General features: G+C 40.7%; 1 protein-coding gene across 5 annotated transcripts in view; it reads left to right on the top strand.

The window, feature by feature from the left end:
• The first annotated feature begins 259 nt into the window (after window positions 1-259).
• rap1a.S (RAP1A, member of RAS oncogene family S homeolog) overlaps window positions 260-19098 on the top strand; it is a 41854-nt gene continuing 23015 nt past the window's right edge. For 2 of the 5 annotated variants that reach the window (XM_041583059.1, XM_041583060.1), the window contains exons 1-2: window positions 260-509; window positions 8602-8675. The gene's annotated coding sequence lies outside the window, so the exon portion shown is untranslated. 5 annotated transcript variants of the gene reach the window in all.

Genomic DNA, 19098 nt, shown 5'->3' with positions numbered 1-19098 from the left:
AAAAGACAATAAAGCGTCCACGTTATGATTGTAATTCTTTGAGAGAGCATATCCTTTAGAATGTGCCAGCAGAAGCGGAACTTTCGTCTAAACCACCATGGCTAACAGCAGAAGGAACTATTAGAATACATTGGTAAACGCTACTAAGCGCGCTCCCATCAATCTTGTCCCTGTCTAAGCACGTAATGACATTCTCTGCTACGCGTTTACTATTGGCTAATCCTCGGCCGAATGGGCTCGCTTGCCCTCCCCCAGCTCTGGCACCTCCCTTTACACCATCCTGCAAGCTGTGCGCGTGCCCGCTCCTAGTTAGGCGTGTCCCCGTGTGGCTTTGCGGGCAGCTGTTAGGGCTATTTTTTTGTTTTATTTTTTTCCGCGTCGTTTTGGTGTTGCTAATTTGTTTTTCCAACGAAGAAAGAGGGGGGTTCTCCGCAAAGAAAAAAAAGAAGAATCTGAGTGAACGTCGGGGTATTTTGAGGGCTCCTAGTGGGAAAGAAGTGAAGTTGTCGGTAAGGAGGGTTCTGGGCAGAGGCAACGCTTCCTTGTAGTTGTATTACTGGAAAGGCCGAGGCAACGCTTCCTTGTATTACTGGAAAGGCCGAGGCTGAGGCCTGTTTTGCCGGCTGCATACAGACAATGTACCTTTTGTACCTCCCTGGAAGTTCGGCTGCTGGGAGATTAATTGACACTGTCGGTCCACCTACAGTCCCACCGTTCCCAGCTCGCTCAGTAAACCCTTTCGGAACGAAATGAGCAGCCCAGGACTGCGAGTTTCCGAGCTGTGGCAGTGTATTTCTGTCACTAATATACACACAGGGTTAGCCCATTACTGCAGTCACCAGCCGTTTGTTGCTCTTGGTGAACGTGTGCATCTGGGGCACTTGTTGCCCTGACTGCTTGTCCTGTTATACTACTGGCTTGTGAAGTTCGTGATTGGTGACCAGTGAGTTCTGGTCTCTACGGTTTGCACATCTGAGGCAGGATCTTGAGACTGTAGTTGGGTGTGATTGGTGAACAGTCAGATTAGGCAGTCTTGACATTTTGGAGTTCCTTTTTATTGCTCCCTACCACTGTACAGGTCAACAATCACAGGGATTAGTGGTTACTGGTATATTTCCAGTTGTATTTTCCTGTACGGTTCGGTACAGAGCCCCCCCCTCAAATTCCACATTTGAACAAGACCTGTATTTTTGGTGGTGTATCTGCCCCTGTAAGTGTGGGGACAACCAACAGAAGTTATCGCTAACTAGTGGTACCTGAGCACCATGTTACTTGCCAACCCTTGAATATTGTTCCCAGTGGCCTCACAGTAGGTGCTTATTTTAGAATTCCTGGCTTGGAGGCACGTTTTGTTTTTATGTAGACCAGATGCACTGCCAAAAGAGCCTCCTGTTGTTAGTCCACATATGTGTCACCAAAGAGCCACTCACTGCCATTATTTTGCACCTCCAGAAACATTTTTAATGTCTCACAGGTAAAAAAAAAAAGTTTGGCAACCCATGCCCTACAGAAAGACCATGATAAATCCAATCACACTATAGAAAGCATCAGTTTGGTTTTCTGTTTAGAATTCAGCTTGATACTTTTTTTCATAATTGACATAAAAAGTAATTTTGGAATAACTTTTTTGCATGATTTATTGGTACAACGAGGCCAATAAATCATGCAAAAAATCAGGCAAGCTAAAATCGATATGGCAAAGGAAGCAAGCAGTAATAATAATCCAAAATAATTTTTTAAATATGTTAATAGTAAAAAAAAAAATGAAAAAGGAAAGGGTGGGGCCTGTAATATCAGAGGGGGTCAGCTGGTTAATAAGAACAAAAGAAAGCTGAGATTTTAAACTCATATTTTTCGTCTGTCTACAACTCTACACAAATGAGGAACCAGTTAATGAAGGTTTCCTTCTTAATAGTCCCAATTCTAGTAAAACAACTAATGATGCCTGGTTCACACATGAGAAAATTCAAAAGAGACTAGAACATGTTAAGATAAACAAAGGCCAGGGCCAGATAGTATTCAGCCCAGGGTACTTAGCGAGCTTAGGCTCTGTGATTGTCAAACCTCTTAACTTAATTTTTCAGGTTTCATTGAGATCTGGCATGGTGCAGAGAGACTGAAGAATTGCTAATGTGATGCCACTATTCAAAATGGGGTCACGGTCTCAGCCTTAAAACTATAGGCGAGTTTGACCTCCGTGGTAGGAAATCTTTTCGAATGTTTAATAAAGGATAAGATACTGGACTTCATAGCAAATAATAATACTTTGAGTGTGTGCCAGCATTGTTTTATGCATAATAGATCTTGCCAGACTAACTTAATTTCTTTTTATGAGAAGGTGACCAGGGACCTCAATTCTAGGATGGCAGTGGATGTAATTTACTTTGACTTTGCTAAAGCATTTTATACAGTGCCACACAGAAGGTTACTGGTAAAATTATGGAATGTTGGCCTGGAACATAGTATTTGTACCTGGATAGAAAACTGGCTAAAAGATGGACTACAAAGAGTGGTGGTGAATAGGACATTTTCTAATTGGACCAGTGTTGTGTCTGTACTAGGTCCTTTGCTTTTCAACTTGTTTATTAATGACCTGGAGGTGGGCATTGAAAGTACTGTTTCTGTTTTTGCAGATGATAATACATTGTGCAGAACTATAGGTTCCATGCAGGATGCAGCCACTTTGCAGAGTGATTTGTCTAAGTTGGAAAACTGGGCAGCAAAATGAGGTTCAATGTTGATAAATGCAAGGTTATGCACTTTGGCAAAAATAATATAAATTTAAGTTATACACTAAATGGCAGTGTGTTGGGGTTTCATTAAATGAGAAGGATCTAGGGTTTTTTGTAGATAACCTGTTGTCTAATTTTGGGCAGTGTCATTCTGTGGCTAGTAAAGCAAAGTTCTGTCTTGCATAAAAAATGGCATTAACGGGGTTGTTCACCTTCCAAACACATTTTTCAGTTTAGTTGTTTTCAGGTTGTTCCCCAGAAATAAAGACTTTTTTTCAATTGCTTTCCATTATTTATTTTTTACAGTTTTTCCAAAATCAAAGTTTAAAGTTGAATGTTCCTGTCTGTGGTGTTTCAGTCTGGCAGCTCAGTAATTCAGTTGCAGACTCTCAACTGTTACAATTTTGCAACATTTAGTTGATACATTTCTCACCAGCATCTCTGGAGTATTAGCAAATATTGTATCAATTCTAATTGCTGCCTGTAATGAAACCCAGAGATTCTGCTCAGCAGGGACAAAGATAAGAAATGTATCAACTAAATGTACCAATTTAGAACATTTTAGGGGGTCAGCGACCTCCCTCTGAGAGCTGCTTTAGAAGGTGAAAAGAGACACTTTAATATTAGAAAAAGTCGTTATCTCTGGTGATCTATCGGAAAACAACTAATTGTTTTAAGGTGAACAATCCCTTTAAATCAAGAGATGAAAATATAATTATGCCTTTTTATATGTCCCTGGTAAGGCCTCACCTGGAGTATGCAGTGCAATCTTGGACTCCAGTCCTTAAGAGGGGTATAAATGAGCTGGAGAGAGTGCAGAGACATGCAACTAAACTGGTTAGATGGATGGAAGACGTAAATTATGAGGGTATGTTGTCAAGGTTGGTGTTGTTTTCTCTGGAAAGAAGGTGCCTTGAGTGGACATGATTACACTTTACAAGTACATTAGAAGACATTATAGACAAATATCAGGGGACCTGTTTACCCATAAAGAGGATCACCGCACCAGAGGCCACCCCTTCAGAATAGAAAAAAAGAACTGTCATTTGAAGCAATGTAGGTGGTTCTTCACAGGAGGACATTGAGATTGTGGTGTGGAATGCACTGCCGGATGATGTTGTGATGGCTGATTCTGTTAATGCTTTTAAGAGTGGCTTGGATGATTTCTTGGACAGACTTAATATCAAAGGCTATTGTGATACTAATCTCTATAGTTAGTAAAGATATAGGTATTTATAATTTATGCGAAGGTATGGAGTGGAGGGCTAAGTGTATGGATGCTGGGTATCATTTGGAGAGGTTGAACTTGATCAACTTTATCTTTTTTTCAACCCGATTAAACTATGTAACTATGTAAATATATATCATGTTGAAAGCAGAATGAGTATGACTTGGCACATGGCATCATAATAAGGGTGTGGACTGGGCAACAAGTTCGTTTTTTTTAACCCAATATGGGGTGGTTGTGAGTTTGCATTACAGTTTTTTTCTGTTCTCTTGCAAAAGACAAAGTTGGGACACCATGAATATCACTCTCTACCTCATACTAAAAGTTAAAGGCGTAGTTCACCTTTAAGTAAACTTTAGTATGCAATAGAATGGCCAATACTAAGCAACTTTTCCATTGGATTTCATTGTTTATTTTTGACAGTTTTAGAACTATTTGCATTTTTCTTCTGAATTTTTCCAGCTTTCAGATGGGCGTTGCTGACCCCATCTAAAAGCAAATGCTCTGTAAGGTTACACATTTATTATTACTGCTACTTTTTATAGCTCATCTTTATAGTATGTTCCTCTCCTATTCATATTCCAGTCTCTTATTCAAATCAATGCATGGTTGCTAGGTTAATTAGGACCCTAGCTACAAGATTGTTTATAATGCAAATTGGAGAGCTGCTGAATAAAAAGCTAAATAACTCAAAAACCTTAAATAATAAAAATAAAAACCAATTACAAATTGTCTCAGAATATCAGTCTCTACACATCATACTAAAAGTTGACTCAAAGGTGAACAACCCCTTTAACTCCAAGGTGCACAACCCCTTCAACATTAACTATTATTTTGCTTGTTTAATAAATTATTTTCTTGGCATGAGATTTAATTTTATGGGCAGTTCATATAAAGTGAGATTGTTTTGGATTTTGAGAAGCATTCGCAGAGGAAACCCACAGATATATGTGGAGAACACCAAACTTGCAGGTAGTTCTCTGGTCAAAATCAAATCCAAATCCAAGACCTCAGTGAGGGATAACAGTTTTATATGACTTTGTACTTATGTAATTTTTTTCTTTATAGATTGATTACTAGGGCAAATATTGTGTTTGAGGTGCAGCAACAGTTAGGGACAAATTTAGGAAAATTTCCTTTTAGGGTGGGCTGAATTTATTGTATTTATTATGTTTTAAATATTTCTAATGTGAATTATAAAGGATAGCTATTTGTTCCGTTTTATTTTCCACTTGGAATCGTTGGCTCAAAATGCTCACTAGAGTCTCTGTGTGCTTTGAGCCAAAGAAGACACAGTCTCGTACTAGGTATTCCCTTCTTGCTAGCATAATTCTGCTGGACACTTTGGGTTTACTAGCCCTTTAAATATATTCTCTTATATGACCCTTTAAAGTGCCATGTGACTGTTTGGAGTTTTTAATTGAACATCTTTCTTTTCAGACCCTATTCTCTTAATACATTCAGACAGGTATTCAGACAAACACAGCTTGGTTTTTGTGTTTAGTGTGCCCAGCAACCAGATAATACAGGTATGGGATCCCTTATCTGGAAACCTTTTTTCTAGAAAGAGTCCAGTTTAACCAAATAACTTCATTTTGTAAGTTTCCCTGTAATGATAAAAAAATGCACATTTAAATGATTTTTTAACAGACTCCAGGTATGGAGATCCACATTATGGAAATATACCTTATTTGGAAAAGTGGAAACCTGTAGAGTTTGTGGTCCTCAAAGACATATTGAAGTCCTTTATGCTGTCCATATGACTGTTTTGTTTGAGATGATGATCAGCAGCACCAGTTCTCTGTCAGTGTTTATTTATTATACAAATTTAGGGGTTCTGTGTTTACTATTTGCTGTTTACTTGCTTGTGAAGTTATTCAGTAATTGCTCATTGAGTCTACCTGCCACCCTCAATTGCTATTTGCAACATGCTCTTTCTCCCCTTCGAGGTTCCTCTTCCCCTACTGAAACACGTTTGTTTCCGCAGGCAGGGGTGTTAATGCTGCAGCACCACACATTTGAATCATGGTATTTGTTAAATCATGCCGCAGTAATGATTATCCTTCTGCCATATTTGCTGAGTTTGTTTGCCTCATACTTTTCTCCTCCTACTTGGAGGCTTTTTATATCATAAACGGCGAGTCAGTAGGCAGGAGTGGATTGACTACAGGAAGTTTAAACTTTGATACCACAAGTCACATCCTGCCGTACTGCTCAGTTGGTGCTAAAGAAATGCTTAGTGCAAAAAACTGACACTAATTCTGTTTATAAATCTGTAAGGATAGAGGACATTTCTAAGAGAACGAGAGAGCACCTGGGAATGAGTTTTGCCCATAAATATATATTTTTGTATATTTTGTTACAGGCACAACTTTGCCTGTTTGTGCCATGTATATGAATTGTTAAAGGGAATGAATAGTTTAAAGCACTATTATTTGCCACAGTTTTCCAGAGAACTTAAAAATCCTTTACCTATACAAGCTTGCCACCTGTTTGGGGAGCTTGACTGCCCAAACACATCTGAGCTTGTATAGTCAATTTAAGATTGTATTTTTAAAGGTCTAGGTATAGTCTTTTAACATAAAAAAGCCTCCCCTACAAGAATCCGCTCACTCTGGTGTTTGCACACAGGCGATGCAGTTCCGGTTAGTGCAGACACTTAAAGCATATTTTGTGTGATCAGCATTTTTGTTGAAATCCACTCTGTGCGCACACAGGCTGAAGCTCTGTCCGTTAGTGCAGACAACAGAGTGGGGTGAAGTTGCTTTGGCTGTTTTGAGAAAAACAGCCCCATCTGGCGTTAGCCTTAAAGGAGAAACAAACCTTAATAAAATTTAAAAAAAAACTCCCCCCCCCCCTCCCCAGCCTAGTTGCTACCCCGGGCAAATGCCCCTAACTCAGATTCTGTCCAGCGGAGTTCAAGGGCACCACCTTTAGCTGCTTCTGTAATCTTTGGAATGAGACTGGCGCTTCGGCAATTTTCGTGAGCTTCAGCGCATGCGCAGTTGTCGCAAGAAAATTTGCTACAACTGCGCATACACCGCTCCGCCGGTCTCATTCCGAAGACTACTGAAGAGAAGAAGATGCCTGCGAATTCCGCTGGACAGAATCTGCATGGAGGGGGGGGGGGGTAAGTAAAGAGTTAGGGACATTTGGATGCAGCTAGGCTGGGGGGGAGGCGGGAGGGGGTCCATGTAGGTTAGGGGTAGGGTTTTTTTTTTTTTTTAAATTAAGGGTTTGCTTCTTCTTTAAGGCCAAAGTCACCCAATGGGCCTGCAAAGAGAATCAGCTCAGCCGCTGTGTTGAATTAGCTTAAAGGCCAACTAATGATCCAGCCTAGTTTTAATTGATTTGTATTAATGCATATGGTTGTTGTAACACGTTCTAGGTTATTTATATTGAGCTGCAGCAGCCTGCATATAGTAGGCAGGTGGCGAGAAGCAGATATGCTCAATTTTACAGATTTGTGTAGCTGCACTGAGCGAGAGAAAGTCGGCCTGAATGCAATAACACAGAGCAGAGCTCAGAAAATGCATGCATTTTTAGACTTATCTCCGTGCAGCTGCAATCCGGACCACACTGTGGCTGTCAGTGCAGCTACACATAATGTCTGCAAAATGCAAGTGGAAACTTTGCCCTAATTGCTAACCTTGTAGTTTCATATAAAAGAGGCATATAGCATAGATGAAAATCCCGTTGATTCGTTAATTTGGTTCTCAGTCCGACCGCCTATATTCTAAGCGTTGTGCACTCATCATTGGTCCCTAGGGCCACAATCAGATCAGCCCAATATTGCCCACCTCTAGGCGGGCATATCGGGGAGAGATCAGCTTGTTTGGGGACCTCGCCAAACAAGTGGATTTCTGCATGTATGGCCATCTAAAGTTAACATTTAAGACATACAGCTAGGATTAATGGTACACGGGTCAGCTCTCGCTGATGTCTATCCACTGCTTTCCACCCCTCTATCTTTGTGCACAGACATGAATGGAATCAACCTGGCAGCGCACACGTCTGTTTTTTGCACAAAATGCATATATAGCTTCTCGGTGACAAAATCCGCTCTGTATGCACCCACTGGCTAATAATCCCTTGCTTGTCACTGCACACAGATAAAGGAGACACATGCAGATAGCCTGCTTCACTGTAACCATTATGCTCATTGAACAGAAGTAGGTGTACAGTCATTGGAACAGGGCTTGAGGGACGCGATCTGGCACCTGTAAAGCAAAAAAGTATGTATAGATTGTTAATATAACATATAAGCACACTGCACTTATAATTTTCACTCAAGTTCTTTATTTCGTTTTTATTTATAAAAACTGGAACACCATTTCATCTTTATTAGCTCTTTAGACATTACAAAAAAGAACTATGCTGTAACAAATGTGAAAAAATACAGTGTGACTAGTTCCATTTTCCTTTAATCCTCTGAAACTTGAATAAATTTATTAGGTATCTAGTTGAGAGCATATGCTCCAAAAAATAGTATAGCATTACAGAAAATGCTCATTTATTTGAAACTACATAGAAGCAACATGTGTTGTAGTCTTTCTGTATTATACTATATTCTATGTTTTAATATTTTTGTGCTTTGTAATATATACATTTTATTGATTATTATTATCCTTATGTTTGTAGATAAGACATCAATCACATTTAGCAGTTGAAGACCAGTAATACTGGAGAAACTCTATACATGCTCAGGAAAGCAGGTAAAATTATCATGCAATGATTTAACCCTTTAAATGCCACATTATAGTATATGCAGTGCTGACATAATAGATTCTGCATTTCTGGTGTCTGTTAAAGGAGAAGGAAAGTCACAATTGTTTGGGTATGCCAAAAGTTAGGCACCCTTACTGATTGTAATCACTTACCTGATACCCTGAGCGGCTCTCCTGTTAGTACAAAACTGCCCCAACCTGTGGTTCTTCTCAGTCGTCTGCTTCCACTTCTTCTTTCTTCAAAATCATGGGACCGAGGCATACTAAGTGAAAAGTTGGTGTTTAGGAGTAGGACTCAACCCCCCAATTAAGAAAGCCCTTACCTACTAACCTAGATAGCCCCCCCTCCCAGCTCCCCCCACACGTACTTCAATAGCCCTGAAAATGTCCCTAAAATATTTCTTACCTATCAGTGCAGAATAAGTGGAGCTTGTGGGCGCTATCTTCCGGATGGCCGGCCTCCATCTGTAATAGAGCACAGTATTGTCGCATGTGCAGTTGGAGTGGTCTTCCTGTTAGTACTGACTGCGCATGCACCAAAAGTGCTAGAAATCCGAAGATCCGAAAGTTGGTGCCCATGAGTTCCGCTTTGCTTACTCTAAACTTATAGGTGTGAAATGTTTTATGGATATTTTTAGGCCTATTGAAGTATGCAGGGGGGAGCAGGAAGGGGGGGGACTATCTAGCTTAGTATGTAGGGGCTTTTATTAATTGGGGGGTTGAGTTCTCGTTTAAGTTTGGCGATTCACTCAGAGAGACGAAGCAGAAAGAGTTGTTCTCGTTATACTCACTGGGAGAACCCTGGGCTGGGGCAATTTCCCGCTGATAGGAGCACCTTCCTGGGGTATCGAATAAGTGAATACAATCACTGGGGGGGGCAGGGGTCTAACTTTTGGCATCTTCCAGTGATTGTTGCCTTTTCTTCTCCTCTAAGGAAGAATTTTTTAGCTAGCTATGCCATGGTGGTAGTTCTGTTAATGGTGGGGGTTTTTTTGTTGGGGGTTTGTCATTTTCCCTCTTGTGTACCATAATTATTAATTTAGAAAGTCCAAAAAATATAATAAAAAAATTATGTATTGGTGCACTCCTAGGGGCAAATTCACTAAGGCGCGAAGCGCCGAACGCTAGCGTTAATTCGCTAGCGTTAATTCGCTAGCGTTTGGCATTTTCGCTACTGCGCAAATTCACTAACGAACGCTGGCGTAGTTTCGCTAGTGTTACTTGTAACTTGCGCAGTGTAGCGAACGCTACCTTTTACGCTAGACTTCCTTCGCCACCTCAGACCTGGCGAAGCGCAATAGAGTAGATAGGGATTGTTTCAAAAAAAGTCAAAATTTTTTCTAAGTCCCAAAAAACGCTGGCGTGTGTTTTCTACATGATGGCTGATAGGCTGAAAAAGATCGAAAAATTTTTGGGGCTCCCCTTCCTCCCAGTGGGCACATGTGTAGGGCAAAATAAAATTTTTATTTGCAGATTTGAAGGTTTTCTAGGCATTTGTAGTGCAGATACATGTTCCTCCATTGAAATTTGAATTTCGCGCCGTATGCAAATTAGCCTTCGCTAGCACAACTTCGCTTTATATAGCGAAACAACGCTAGCGCAACTCCGCAACCTTTCGCTACCCCTGTGCGCAACTTCGCATTTTAGTGAATTTGCGGAGCGCTGGCGAAAATTCGCCTGGCGAAGTGCGGCGAAGTTGCGCCTGGCGCAACTTTGATTCTTCGTGAATTTGCCCCCTAGAGTTTTGAGCTCTGTGCCTCTGTCTAAACCCAGTCTTACTTGGGTCACATTTTTTGTCTACACCCAACCCATGGCCAGTCTGGTCCACCGTGATGATTTATATACCCACACCTAATGCGTTGGTATATGATTAAATGTGGCAAGCAGTTTTGGTCATCACAGTGAGGCTGGGAAGGTTGGGGAATTTTGGAGGGGCTGAGCTGGCCACAACTCAGGTGCACTCTGCCATCTGTGACCTTGGTCACTACATCCTAAGGATTAGGCTAGCTGAACATGTCTTTAACTGCAACAGCTACATCAGGAAAATTTCTTATTGGCTTGTGAGACCCCATCATTTTTCATGCAGTCACTTAGCTAAATAATAATTAGGGCTCTAAATCCTATCATTATATAAATGTTAATCCTTATACCTGTTTCCAGAATTGCAGGGTTGGAGTAGTTTCAAACAGCATGGTAATGTTAAATATTGTCATGCAATCAGGACCGCCATCAGAAATCACAGGGCCCCATACGACAACATTTCCTGGGCCCCCTGGGCTGCGCCCACCGCAAGCCCCACCTACAGGTCCTCCCTCCCCACCCCACAGGTCCGCCCCCCACCACACAGTAAAAAAATAAAAAAAATATTGGTGGCTAGGGTTCCCACATGTTAATAAAAAATAAAAAGATATTTGTGGTCAGGGCTCCCCATAAAAAAAACATTTGTGGCCAGGGCCCCCTCATTAAAAAATATTGGTGGCTAGGACCCCACATGAGAAAAAAAAATTGATGGCCAATATTGGTGGCCAGGCCCCCCCCCCACATTATAAGAAAATTGGTGGCCAGGGCCCCTTAAACGTCCATACCTTCGCAAAGTCAGCAGCTCTCAGAAAGGTGGGGGGCCCGGCAATTTAAGTAAGTGTGGCGTGGCCAGGCCCCCCTTACCCTCGGGGCCCCCTACAACTCTCCCCCCTGTCCCCCCCTGATGGCTGCCCTGCATGCAATTAAAGTCACATAGTATTGAGGGTTTGCATTTCATTTGAATTAAACCAAGGATTTGGACATATAAACGCCTTGAAAAAGTTCCTGCTGTTCAGCCAAAGCCAAACTGAATCTTGGGGATTGTACATCTTATACATTTCCCCAAAAAATGTACTGTATGTAGGAATTTGGAACAGTTATAGCAGGGGTCAGCAACCTTTTCTAAAGAGCCATTTTGCCCCTCTCCCACTAAAGAAAAATAGTCTGGAGCCGCAAAACATAACACAGCTTATAAACTTTTTTAACCTTTTTTTAATTTTAACTGTTACAACAACAGAATACAACAAACAGAAGTGCATTGTGTATATGCAAGGCTACTTTGAAATAAATTAAACACTGGATAGCCCTATTAAATGCTAGTGTTCTCATCTGTTTAATGTGACTTCTGTTTCTGAATCTCCATATGCTGATCGTCTCTCTCTTGCCTTGAGTGTGTGACCGCGGTAAGGACCATGATGAATCATCTTGCTGTGGCTCAGTCTTGCCACTCCTGGGATGTCTATACAGCCCTCGCACCTGCTGGCGGCTTCTTGAGTGAGCTTACCACGGTCGCACACTCAAGAAGCCACCAGCAGGTGCGCGGGCTGTAAATACGACCTGACAGGCAAAGCCGCAAGACTGAGCCGCAGGATGAAGAGCCGCATGAGGCTCTGGAGCCACAGGTTCCCTACCCCTGAGTTATAGGCAACTGATGCCATTTTTGATACTGTTCCCTAGAGGAGAAAATGGCAAATATTAGGATACTACTGTAACATTTTTTCAAATCTTTCTGTATGATTTTTGTGTTGTAATTATTTCTGCCTTTGCAGGCAATTGACATAAAAGTGAATGGCAGGGCGAGTTTTGTGTGTTTTATCCCTTACCCAGAGAGCAGATAATTGCTAATAAAACACTCAAAAGATTGACACAGTGGCGTATTAAACACCAAGTCATATTTGAACAGATGTATATTGCCTTTCCCATTATTCACTGCAGTCATTCATAAGAATTCAACGCTAGTTTACCATTCCCACGTGAAAATGTTGCAGTGTTTTTCAGCCACTAATGCCAGCTTTTCAGACCTTAGTATTGCTACACATAGCAAGGTTAAATCTTCTTTCCCCCCCCCTGCCTAAAATGCATTTAACAGTGGTGGAGTTTTCCTCTGCATTGTTATTTCTAACTGTAGTCACTTAGCTAAATAATATTAAGGGTCTCTAAATCCTATCATTGCATAAACAGTGGGATTTAAGTTTGTGGACCTGAGGACTGCTGTGACAGTGTTTTGATGCATTTGTTAACCTTCAATGTCCAAATCTTATTAAACCACTAAAAATGCTCTCATTGTGTTAGAAAACCCATTTGACATCAAAAAAAGGTCATTGTAAAAGCTAGTTTATATACCATTTAAATCTGCCCTTCTCCTGTCTCTCTGATCAGTTTTCTGAAGGATGGGAGTGGCCTGTTTTACACCTGCACTTCCTATATGATTACATCATCCCTCTCAGGCTTTGCCCTTACTTGGTTCTTATTGGACATTGATACTGCCCTCCCCTTGTAATTCATTGGTTGCTTTTGCACTTGTAAGCAGTCACATAAATTCAAAGGCCATTGGTTAATTTCTCCCTTGCATTGGCTGCTATTTTATGTGCATTACTTGAGAGTCTCACATAGGTAAAAAGACCAGCATATCCCAAATCGAACACATTTTTACTATGCAAATAATCATATACATTAATGGACATGTAAACTCTATAAACCAGGGGTCCTTTTTTTTTTTTTTTGCGACGACCAGGGGGGGTGGGGTCGGCAGCAAATTTGTAGTGCCGGCGTCCAATTTTGGTGCGCCTGCATCCAATTCGACGCGCCTCGTTTTTGTGCACTGGGCTCGGCGGCCCAGTGCGGGAGTGTCCGTGGCCCGGCGGTTGGGGACCCCTGCTATAAACCCTTACCATGTCTTTAAATTGGTTACATATTTCCCACACAAAATTCATCATTGTCTCTGTATTTTTCCCCTCCATTATCCGCAATTTAGTGTTTTCTTGAATACAAGATCTGCTTCAACCAGGCGGCCATTTTCTATCAGCTACATCATCATTTATATTTGTATATCCAGCCACACCTGATGTCCTTGCTCAGAAGTTTTGTTTTGTAATGTAACTTTATTAGCAAGTATGTGTAATCCTACTCACTCCTACATGTAATCCCACTCCTACATGTAATCCCACTCACTCATATGCATAATCCCACTCATGCATGTAATCCCACTCACGCATATGCATAATCCCACTCACACATGTAATCCCACTCATATGCATAATCCCACTCATACATGTAATCCCACACATACATATGCATAATCCCACTCATACATGTAATCCCACACATACATATGCATAATCCCACTCCCGCATATGCATAATACCAGTCATACATATAATCCCACTCACACATGTAATCCCACTCACGCATATGCATAATCCCACTCATACATGTAACCCAACTCACTCATATGCATAATCCTACTCACGCATATACATAATCCCACTCATACATGTAATCCCATTCACGCATATGCATAATCCCACTCATACACGTAACCCCACTCACATGCATAATCCCACTCACTCATGATTAATCTCACTCATACATGTAATCCCGCTCATACATGTAAACCCACACATACATATGCATAATCCCACTCATACATGTAATCCGACTCACACATATGCATAATCCCACTCATACATATAATCCCACTCACTCATATGCATAATCCCACTCACACATACGCATAATCCCACTCATACATGCTATCCCACTTATGCATATGCATAATACCACTCATAGATATAATCCCACTCACTCATATGCATAACCCCACTCATACATGTAATCCCACACATACATATGCATAATCCCACTCACTCATATGCATAATTCCACTCATACATGTAACCCCACTCACATGCATAATCCCACTCACTCATATGCTTAATCTCACTCATACATGTAATCCCACTACTACATTTAACCCCACTCACTCATACATGCAAATCTGGTCAATAAGGTTCCTAGTACGTTCTTGGCAGATAGAGCCCTTTTCTGCCAGCATATACAGTGTTAAAATACAGGGCTCAATTTAGAACTTCAAATGCAGGTAGTACGGCATTCTTTGGGGGAAGCAGGTATTTGCACTTTGCTTTGGAGTGCAGAGATTTGCTGCAATTTTTAGTGCAGAGAAGGATGCAAATGCAAAACACAGAAGTGATCTACCATGTTTTTTGCATGCACAGTACATAATGCTCCTGCAATGTATCTACTGCAAATGCACCAGACTAGAACAGGGGAGGAAGAATGAGAATGGTGGTGTAGTAGCTATCATTACACAGTAACCTTGGGCTATAGTGTACAATGCCAGTATATGTAATGGGTGAAGTACATGTGTGCACATTTTATTCTGTCACAGGGTAATCAAAACAGCAGGTGGATCAGATGCATGTGGATGCACATGCTTATTTGGGTTTTTCAGTCTGATTTACTGATTTAAGACACTTTTCTCCTTGAAACGCACACAACTCATAGTGACTAGGGATGCACCGAATCCAGGATTCGGCCTTTTTCAGCAGGATTCGGATTAGGCCGAATCCTTGTGCCAGGCCGAACCAAATTTGCATATGCAAATTGTGTGACTTTTTGTCACAAAACAAGGAAGTAAAAAATGGTTTCCCCTTTCCACACCTAATTTGCATATTCAAATTAGGATTCGGTTCAGTATTCGGCTGAATCTTTCACAAAGGATTCGGGGGTTCGGCTGAATCCAAAATGGTGGATTCGGTGCATCCCTAGTAGTGACACAGGCCCATGTAAGCGCCAAACACAGAATGTTGCATTCCACCTGCATTCAGAGCTTACATGCGTCTGTGTCAGTATGGGAAAGAAAATGCAGCATGTGGCATCTTGATGAAACACTCAAACCTGCACATCAAATGCATAAAATAATACCCCAGTGTATGAGCCCTAGGAGTGAATTTTCTCTAATTACACAATCTGATAAGTCATACTTTTGGTTTGCTATATATTATAGTATAGCCCAAAGAAACAGATGTGCTGCCTGTGGTAAATCTATCCTGCCACTGGTGACAAGTCTGCCAAAAATACATAAAATACATTATGCAGCAATCCAAATGAATCCCAGTAACATTGCCTTTTTTTCCTGATATTAAACTGGATCACCACTATGATTTTTTGGCAAGGAGAAAGAATTTTCATGAGATTTCTTGCCCATAGTAAACATTAACTACAGGTATAGGATGCATAATCCAGAAACCCATTATCCAGAAAGATCTGAATCACAGAAAGACTGTCTCCCACAGACTCCATTCTACCCACATTTTTAAAAAATGATTTCCTTTTTCTCTGTAGTAATAAAACAGTAGCTTGTACTTGGGTTTATTTAATGTTTACTTCAGTTTCTAGTCGATTTAAGGTATAAAGATCCAAATTCTGGATCTGCTATCTGAAAAACCCCAGGTCCTGAGCACTCTGGATGAAAGGTCCCATACCTGAACCACATCAAATCTCCATGTGTGCCAGTAGTCTAGGAATTCTGCTTTTGGCTGATATGTAATAGTACCCTTCTTTTCAAAACCATTAAAAAAATTCCTGTAGCTGGTATGGTTTGTCGTTTGTGTATAAATAAGATTAAATAGCAATTTTATTAAAAGGAAAACATATATCACAGGCTATAGGGACTGATTTCTTACAGAAAACGGGTGAGTTTAAGTACTAGCAGCATTGTGTTTATATAAGTGGTATTCTCTGGTACAAGCAAAGGTAGTTCCCCTTGGACAAACATTGATGCACACAGGACATTTTTTGTCTATTAAATCTGACAAACACACACAATTCACTATTGTCCAACAGGCAGTTCTTCTGCTATTGCCTTTTAATACTATTACTTTATATCCTCATATTTGCACAATTATCAGAAATCCCTTACTGTGTGTGAAAAGTAAAAAATACCACTGCAAAGTCCTTTCCAATTCTCTAATGAAACAAATATATATATATTTTCCTTCATTGACACAGGTACACAGGAGTTGAAGGTTAATAATAAATCCCAGGGCTGCCTGGTGTAATGATTATAGAGTAATTAATAAAAGAAATCCTCTTACTTCAGCAAATACTGCTAAAATGTAATGTATGTGACACAGGCAGAGTTGTTTTTGAAAAGTGCAGAGTCATTTGAGTATAGAATACAGACACAATAAGAACACTGCCAAGGTGATGTGCTTGTATTGCTCATTTATTGGTACATTTATATCATATGAAAGACACACTCCGTAAACAAGATGAAGACATCCTCTCAACACTTATTCCCCTCTAGAAAATGGAGTCTGTCCACTTACAACTTACCCCCAAACAGTGAGAAATGTCAGCTGAGCCCTGCCTGAAAGTGACTTGAGCTCTCCCTCCACATGAGACTATTCACCAGCCCTCCCCAAGTACTAACATTACATTTTCTCCTCACAAACCCCATTATAACACAGTCACCCCCACACACACACAAAAGACAGAGTTCTCCCTCCTCACATGTCCCCCACAAGTGACAGACCTTCCACCCAGCACTGACTTTACCTTCCCTCACACACACACTCCATGAAGCCCTCCTCCCTCCATGTGGATCAGTCACAGATCACTTATCCCTTCACACAGCAGCTCCCTCCTTCTACCCCACACAAGCCTGTGCCCACCTGCACACTTCTCTTCCCCCTGTGAATATGACACCCTGTCCTCCCAACACAAACACAGAACTAAACATTCACCTCCTTCAAGTCAGCCCCTTCACATAAGAAACTTCTCTGTGCAGATATACTGCCACACCAAGTCTCACCAAAAGACTTCTCCTCTCCTCACACGCTGGCTCAGCCCCTCCCTACAGAGCAGTGTATATGCAAATGAACCACACTGACTAGGGATGAGAAGCAGACTGACAGGAGAATCAGCCAATCACAGTTAAGCTTCAGAAACTGCTGCATGTGTGCACTTCCTGCTTCTGCCAGGAGTGTGTATGATGTAAACTAAGGAAGTACAACAGTCACTGTTGCGTTTTTGGGGGTCGGCGACCCCTCCAACAGGGGGCCCATGATGAAAGGACCCCATCTGCAAAGGGATCCATCTGAGGTGAATATCTCATCAACTGCACATTTTTTGTTAAACATTTATATGGCAAAGCTTGTTATTTTTACATGAACTGTTACATTTTTGAAAGTTATATGAAGGTTAACAACCCCTTTAAGATACCCACCATTAGTTTTTAATCTTAATCACTTGAAAGTGCCAGTGTGTTTTACTTGCAAATGAATATTGCACAGACATGTTAGCATTTCCAAGAGAGTATTTGTGCACCAGCAGAAAAAGAGCTGTGATCTATCTTCTATTTAATGGACATGAATATACATTCGATGGCATAGGTTACAGCATGAATGGAACATATATCCGAGTACTTAGTTTTCCAACCGAAATGGAAACATGCTACATACTAAAGCTGGCCATAGATGCAACGATCCGATCGTGCGAATCGTGTATTCGTACGATTTTCGGCCTGTGTGTGTGTAGAGTGTCACTAACTTTGTCAGACATAACTATCGTACGATTGCTGTCAGAGGTAGTACATTGGCTGATCTGTTCTTTTACTACTTTATTTGATCGGAATGGTAAGACTTTGATCTGAATGTTTAGTGGAGGGTCGGGAGATGGGAAAGTCCAATCGTACGTTGATTCGTATGATCGGATCTTTGCGTCTATGGCCAGCTTTAGTCTTAGGTAGTTTCCATAGCCTATGCATATTTATTTTCACTAAAGATTTGAGTAGTATATTGGTCCATGTATTTATAGACTTTATAGACTTCACTGGAATATGACTGTCTAGTGGTTGCTAAAAGTGGTGATTGTTTACCGTGAGCTCTGATATTAGATTAAGAGATTATAGATGGCAGTTTATATTGACACCTGTAAAACCCATCAACATGACAAAAAAAGCTGTGAAATGGTGCAAATATAAAGCTCTGTAATAATTACACCCCTCTAGAACTAAACTGACCCCTAAAGTCATTGTGTAAAGACAGAAAGAAGAGTTTCTGCCTGCTGTGTAAAATGCAGTGTCACTTAATACTGGCTTTTCATTTTTTTTTCTATGCTTATGGCTTTGGTACATAGGGCGTATTTAAATTATTCATAACTGCTTTTGTGTTCCCTACAATTTGCTGAAGTGTAGGTTTAAATCTTACATCTATTTCTTTATTCTGTTTTTAATACCATATAGTTATTCATGAAAGCAAAAGCCAACCAGTAAATTTAAGGAGAACTAAACCCTAAAAATGAATATTTTATATAGTAAACCTATTGTGCTAGCCTATAGTTTCAGCTTCTATAGCAGAAATGATCCTTGAAAAGTGCCCGCAACACTCACATGCTCAGTGACCTCTGAGCAGCTGTTAGTATGTAAACTATAGTAGAGTTTCTGAAACAAACACACCAGTTTTACCAATGCAGGGCAACACTACATGATATTGTCATTACTTTAAAACACTTTCATTTTTTTTGGTGTTACTGTTTCTTCCTTTAAGGAAGAAAGCTTGGGGCAGTAATATTTCATTGAAGTGCATTA

The sequence above is a fragment of the Xenopus laevis genome, chromosome 2S (assembly GCF_017654675.1).
Source record: "Xenopus laevis strain J_2021 chromosome 2S, Xenopus_laevis_v10.1, whole genome shotgun sequence".
Taxonomy (NCBI): Eukaryota; Metazoa; Chordata; class Amphibia; order Anura; family Pipidae; genus Xenopus; species Xenopus laevis.
Note: the sequence above shows the minus strand (reverse complement) of the source record. Positions and strands in the feature narration are given on the sequence as shown.